The sequence below is a fragment of the Salarias fasciatus genome, unplaced genomic scaffold (genome assembly GCF_902148845.1).
Source record: "Salarias fasciatus unplaced genomic scaffold, fSalaFa1.1, whole genome shotgun sequence".
NCBI classification, from domain to species: domain Eukaryota; kingdom Metazoa; phylum Chordata; class Actinopteri; order Blenniiformes; family Blenniidae; genus Salarias; species Salarias fasciatus.
This window is the reverse complement of record NW_021941273.1, coordinates 88,539-94,538: the sequence shown is the minus strand read 5'-3', so window position 1 is coordinate 94,538 and position 6,000 is coordinate 88,539.

Below are 6,000 nucleotides of genomic sequence, written 5' to 3'. Positions count from 1 at the left end.
CACTTTAGAATTTATTTACATTTCAGTAGCGGTTCTTCAGGTCCTGTCTTCTCGGTCCAGCCAGTCGAGGCTCTGCTGGTTTCCACGTCGGCTCCTCTCGTGGCGCAGGCGCATCAAAAGTAACTCTATCACCCAGTGCAATATTGTTTAAAACTGCCAAAATAAAGTCCCATCTTTTCGGGGCTAAACAGCAGTGGGTCTGAAGCTGCTCAGCAGCAGCTGTGCGTCTTTGCGCACTGTTAAAACAGCTCCTCTCGGTGGCAGGATGGACTCAGCGAAGTTATTGAAAGTTAAAAATCCTTCATTAATACCACAAGAGGGGATATTATTAGATGTTCTGTAAGGGCATTATTTTATTTTTTATTCTTTCACTTTTTAATCTGCACTGATTATGTGCTGCTTCTGCTTTACGGCGTGTTTGAGATGTGCTTTTCACGCTCCGCCAGGTTTTTTCTGCACTACACCGTAAATCCACACTGAGTCAAACTTGTGTACACGATGTCAGACCTGTCCTGAGATGTCGTAAGAACGAGGTATCCTAATTGTGCATCCTGACGCAATCGGTCGCAGTAGCAACTCTTTTCTTTTGCATTTTCAAGTGTTGTCATAGTTTGTTTTGATTTCTCTACCCCTTCAAAATGGCGCCGTCGTCCCATAATGCATTGCGCGGTGACGTCGGTTCCAAAGCTCAATAACAGCAATTAAAACAATTTCAGTGCAGCGGACAGTAACTCCATGGCCTGTTGGGAGGATTCAGATGCTCGTTTGTTTAGTGGGGGATGAAAAGATACTGCGGTCAAGTGAGCCGGCGCTCTGACAAACACAGTCAAGTGAGCCGACACGTCATGAAGCGGTGCGCACATATTCTGTGCATTACGGTAAAAGCGAAACAGAGGATTGTGAAACAAACGTTGATCACAACTCACCTTAATGAATAGGAGACACATGAATACTGTGAATAAAAGCAAATCTGACCAACACAATGCGTTCAGGAAAGCTTATGCTTGAGTCAATATAGGTCAAAAGAACAGGGAGACAATGAGCTCAAATACTGCATTTCTCTTCAAAACATTATAATTCTTGAACAATATTTAAAGCTAAAACAAAGACATGGGTCTCAAAGACGCACTCGAGTAATGTGATTCACAAGAGATTTGGAGTTAATAGGTCCAATAACCTGGAAGCTATTGAGGAAAAGCTTTTCCATAAAAATATTAATAAAATTTATTAATTACTTTTTTGGAGCAAACAAAGACCTGTGTCTGAACCAGAAGATAGAGTAATGGGATGCACAGGTGATTTGGGGTCAATAGGTCATATAACCTGGGAGCTATTGACGAAAAACTCTTGTTTTTTCATAAAAAAATTAATAAAATTCATTAATTAGTTTTTTTGAGCAAACAAAGAGCTGTGTCTGAACCAGAATCTACAGTAACGGGATTCACAGGTGATTTGGAGTCAATAGGTTCAATAACCTGGGAGCTATTGAGGAAAAACTCCTTTTTTCAATCAAAATATTAATAAAATGTATTAATAACTTTCCCCAAGAAAACAAAGAGCTGTGTCTCAACCAGGAGCTACAGTAATGTGATTCACAGGTAATTTGGAGTCAATAGGTCCAATAACCTGGGAGCTATTGAGGAAAAAGTCTCTTTTTTTCATAAAAATATTAATAAAAATTATTAATAACATTCCATGAGAAAACAAGGAGCTGTGTCTGAACCAGGAGCTACAGTAGTGTGATTCACAAGTGATTTGGTGTCAATAGGTCCAAAAACCTGGGAGCTATTGAGGAAAAAACTTATTTTTTCATTAAAATATTCATAAAAAATTATTAATAACATTCAACAAGAAAACAAAGAGCTGTGTCTGAACAACACACTGTAGTAATGTAATTCACAAGTGATTTGGAGTCAATAGGTCCAATAACCTGGGAGCTATTGAGCTAAAATATATTTTCATAAAAATATTAATAAAAATTATTAATAACATTCCCCAAGAAAACAAAGAGCTGTGTCTGAACAGCACACTGTTGCAATGTAATTCACAAGTGATCTGGAGTCGATAGGTCCAATAACCAGGGAGCTATTGAGAAAAAAATGTCTATTTTTAATAAAAATATGAATAAAAATTACTGAAAATATCAAAAGCTTAAACAACGAGGTGTATCTGAACCAGACACTGTAGTAATGTGATTCACAAGTGATTTCAGATCAATTGGTCTTATAATATGGGAGCTATTGAGCCAAAATACTGTATTTTTCATACAAAACAATTAAAAATGACAATGTTGAAGGCTATCAAAGATATAATTTTTTTAACTCCACAGCTCCCCGGTTATTCAATCTATTAACTGCAAATCACTTATGAATCACATTACTACACTGATTTAGACTGGTTCAGACACAACTCTTTGTTTGCTGTGTTAATGGCCCAAATATTTTTTGTTAATAGTTTTTGGGAAAATAGAGTTTTTTTCTTAATAGCTGCCAGGTTATTTGACCTATTGATCTCAAATAGCTTGGGAATCACATTACTACACTGACTGGTTCAGACACAGCTCTTTGTTTACTCTGTTGTTGTTCCTAATAATTTTTGTGAAAAATACAATATTTAAGCACAATAGCTCCCAGATTATTTGACCTATTGACTCCAAATTACCTGTGAATCACATTACTGTAGCTCCTGGTTGAGACACAGCTCTTTGTTTTCTTGGGGAAAGTTATTAAAAATTTTTATTAATATTTTTATGAAAAAAAAGAGACTTTTTCCTCAATAGCTCCCAGGTTATTGGACCTATTGACTCCAAATCACCTGTGAATCCCATTACTTTATTGTGCGGTTCAGACACAGCTTTTTGTTTGCTCAAAAAAAGTAATTAATAAATTCTATTAATATTTTTATGAAAAAAAAGAGACTGTATCCTCAATAGCTCCCAGGTTATTGGACCTATTGAACCCAAATTACCTGTGAATCACATTACTGTAGCTCCTGGTTCAGACACAGCTCTTTGTTTTCTTGGAGAAATTTATTAATACATTTTATTAATATTTTTATGAAAAAACAGTTTTTCCTCAATAGCTCCCAGGTTATTTTGCGCAGTGACTTGAAATCACCTGTGAATCCCATTACTGTATTGTGCGGTTCAGACACAGCTTTTTGTTTGCTCAAAGAAAGTTATTAATACATTTTATTAATATATTTATGATAAATACAGAGTTTTTCTTCAATAGCTCCCAGGTTATTGGACCTATTAATTCCAAATCTCTTGTGAATTACATTACTCTAGTGTCTATTTCAGACACATCTCTTTGTTTTAGCTTTAAATATTGAAAAAAAAGAGAAATGCAGTATTTGAGCTCATTATCACTCTGTTCATTTGACCTATATTGACTGAAAATCCCAATTAGCATAAGCTTTCCTCAATGTACTTTGTTGGTCAGTCTTGCTTTCACTGACAGTATTCATGTGTCTCCTGTGGAGTTGTAATTGATATTAACGATCAATAAAGTTTTTATTTAAGCTCGGTTTACTCTCTGCTGTTGTAAACAATATGACAAAATTGTTACATGAAATATTTTGAATCATGTATGGAAACAACAGATCTGCAGAAGCACAACAAATTTATTGAACAACAGGTTGAAAAAACACAAAGGGCAATATTAAGTAAACTTAAATCAGCAATCATTATTTTCAACATACTTTTATGCTGCAGTAAAAAGCAGTTTTTACGTCTTTACAATTGATCAACGCTGGTTTAACTGATTACAGTAACACTCTGTTCAAAACTCAGTCGTCCTTAATAGTGATTGATCAGATGGAGCATCAGAACATCCTGGACCTCTCTTCCTGCTTCTACATCTTTACCACTCCACCTGTGGGCTCCGGCGCTGCTGAACCAGGAACATCCCTCCACCGCTCAGCTGAGAAGCTGGAACCTTTTCATCCACCACTGCAGCTCAGATGTGGGTCCAGAGACAGGCCTGGTCCAGCCGGTCCTGATAGGACAGAACCTCTGAAAGAAACACAGTATATCCAATGAAATCACATAAAAACAAAGATGGCATTTTGACTTTTCAATAGATATTAATATAAGTTATCATGACTACTACTGGTACTATTAATAATACAACTAATTCCACAAAGATCATCTATAATAATTAAATTTATAATTATAATCGCCTTAACACCTTAAAACATCACCAGGCAAGACATGACCATTCACCCCAGTGGTTAATTTTTCTCATTTCTTTTTAAATATCAATAGTAACAAAGCTTTGTTTGTTCCAGCCTGCTTATAGTTTCATGACAACTTGATGTAGGGAACAGTGTTGACAACCTGGATCCTCTAATGTCACAGCAATGCTAATCATTGAAGAGGGGCTATTAATTTAATTGTTGAATTCTTATTACTTTTCCTGGGTTTGTTGTGTGCACTAAATGCATGTTCAACCGTGCATCTGAAATTTCATCTTAGCGCTACCATTTAAAAGACTCCTCTGAGCTGCTGACAGCAGACAGAACAGAAATGCTCTTTAATTGCTGAAGTTACTGCTAATTGCTAATAATCTAATGCTAAACGCGACCTGATGTTAGAATATTGCAAATAATTTAAAGCACAAACTTCTCTTAATTACTGCAGTTACACATTGGTAACTCACCTGGAGCTGTCGTCTCCTCCCGTCTCCTCACGTCTCATCTTGGGCTTGATTCGGCTGCAGGGCCTCCAGACTCTTCCCTACTGATCTGACACATTATTTCTTGCTGTTTGTAACATTTTATGACTCTCTTCTTACAATGAAAAACGGAAGAAAAAAAAACAGCAAAAAGAAACATGACGGCCTCTGTGTCCTGCATTCAGTGTGTTTACATCCACTGAGGGGCGGAGTGTTCACCGTCTGATTTCCCCGCCCACTGACGGGTTTCCAGGGAGACAAACAGGGCCGGTGGAGACACAACCAGACCGAGTCGAGTCAAGTGGGGCGGAGTCGAGCCGAGTAGGGGAGGTGGAAACGCGCCATAAGTGTTCTGTACATAATTGGAAAATATATATCCTATACATGACTTTTTTCTCTATCCTCATTTTTTTTTTTTTAGATTTTTTTGTTCGAGATACGGAGTTGGGAGAAGACCGGACTCTTCTCGGCATCGTTAGAAATGCTGCTTTCGACACGGCGCTTCGGAAGGCCAAAGCAGTTGCTGCCGACGTTCTGAACTGGAGCTTCATGCGCGGTGGGATAGCATATCTTCAGTACGGTGATCTGCAACGGCTCATGGATGAGCGCTTAGAGCAAGCCTTGTCCTGTTAACAAAAAAATAACAAAAACATCCTGAAGCAGTAAAGCACGACATTCCAAAATAAATGATTGAAAATCCCCGAGCAGTGTGATTTCAGAAAAATTAAAACCTCATGGCGCGCATTTTAGACTTAAACTTTCTGTTAGAGTGCTTGGTTAGAGATCCTGAATCATTCATAATAAACGATGTGAATTTATCAGCGAGTGCGTTTCAATCTGGGTCTGGTTACCATTCCGATTCGTCAGCATCATACCCCAGTGTCAGTCATGAACCTCCTCCTCCTCCTCTTCTTCTTCCTCCTCCTCCTCCTCTTCCTCCTCCTCCCCCTCCTCCTCTTCCTCCTCCTCCTCCCCCTCCTCCTCTTCCTCCTCCCCCTCCTCCCCCTCCTCTTCCTCCTCCTCCCCCTCCACCTCCTCTTCCTCTTCCTCCTCCTCCTCCCCCTCCTCCTCCTCCCAGTCTACCCCACTCAGAACCATCTTGCTCCAATTCAGATTTGCAAAATGATGCTTCAGCATCAAGAATTTTGCGTGATCGATTTAATAATGTTGAGATAAGACAGACGTTAAACCTTCCAAATACACAGAATGTACCAGATCTCGCAGAGTTTTACGAGAATGTTATGGACTATGACCTTAAATTCATCGACTCTCTCTCTCTTTCCTCAGCATGCGTCTCTCTGATATGCCGAAAGCAATGGGGTTC